We start from the raw sequence: 1,467 nt of genomic DNA on the forward strand, positions 1-1,467 counted from the left end.
GCAGACTTTCCCATCGCAATACATTTTTTTATTTCCTGACTGCTGGTGCCAAGAGTGTTGACCATGGAGCTGAGCAAACTGAAGCTGTGAACAATCTCAATCTCTTCGCCTATGGAATAGCTGGTGAATTTTAATTGCATACTTCTGGATTGATAGCACAATTCCTTACCACTAGTATATCAGAGCTCAATAGAACAAAAAGAAATTTCTAACCAAATCTTTAAGAAATGGAAGTTCTCAGTACTGTAAGCTATCACAGACTAAATTCTGCCACACAAATGAGGTTCGAAGAAGATCCTTCTTGATTCAAGCCTTCAGTTAAGACTACAGTCTTTTCCACAACATAATTTAAGCCTATGAGAGACCTGAGGCAGAGACATCCAGGTAAACCACAACCAATTTCCTGAACCATAAATGTGATGAGATAATAAATGTTAATTTTCACAAAGCAAGTTTGGGTTAAAGGATCCCTGGTGGCACACCAAAAAGCCAATCCTACCAAAAGCAATTTACATGTTTAACACAATTCTGATAGAGATACCAAATTCATATTTCAAGAAGATCAAAAGTGAAATTGTCCACTTTATTTGGAAAGACAAGAAACCCTGAATAAACAAAACACTTTTGAAAAATAAAAGGAAGTGGGAGACATAGCACTCCTTGACTTCAAAACCTACTTACTATACAGTGGTAGTAATCAAACTGAATAGCATGTTCATGGGAGAATCCTGTGAAAGCTTGTGTAAAATTATAGCTATAGAAAAATAGAAAACAGAAAAGTAATTAATGCCTGTGAACTTTGAATACACAATAGATTTACAGATGAATGAACAAAGCTATCCTTGAAGTAGTACAGTTGTACAAATGAGGATCGTGAGGTTTTATTTAACTCATATACTTTATCTGTGTTATCATAAGAAACCTGCCTCTGGAGAAGGACATCATTCTTAGTAATACAGAGTGTGAGTAAAAGAGGAAGACCTTCAGTGAGATAGATTGGTAGTGACTAAAAGAGTAGGTTTAGACATAGCAATAGCTGTGAAGGTGATATAGGCCCAGGCTGAATTTCATTCTGTTGTATATAGAGTGATTATGAGTTGAAACCAACACAATGGCATGTACAACAATAACAACTATTTGAGTTACTATGTTTTAGTAATAGATAGCTAATAAATAGAGATTATAGGAAGAAACAGGCATAATTACATGTGTTAAAGCTGACATGGTTGTACAGAAACCTGAAGCGCGTTCATCAGAATTAATGTGTGTATGTGTGTGTGTGTGTGTGTGTGTGTGTGTGTATTTAAATTACTGTACACTAGGCCTTATAAGCTTGATACCACTTATGAACCTTATGGTTCTAGGTTTTACTCTAAGGTCTCTGAGAGAGAACTTAACTAGAGATACAAAAGGCCTATACAAAGAAAACTGCAGAACCTTTCTGCAAGACACAATAAAATACCTAAA

This window comes from Elephantulus edwardii, unplaced genomic scaffold (assembly GCF_000299155.1).
Source record: "Elephantulus edwardii isolate Elephantulus edwardi_28Jun2011 unplaced genomic scaffold, EleEdw1.0 scaffold00107, whole genome shotgun sequence".
NCBI classification, from domain to species: Eukaryota; Metazoa; Chordata; class Mammalia; order Macroscelidea; family Macroscelididae; genus Elephantulus; species Elephantulus edwardii.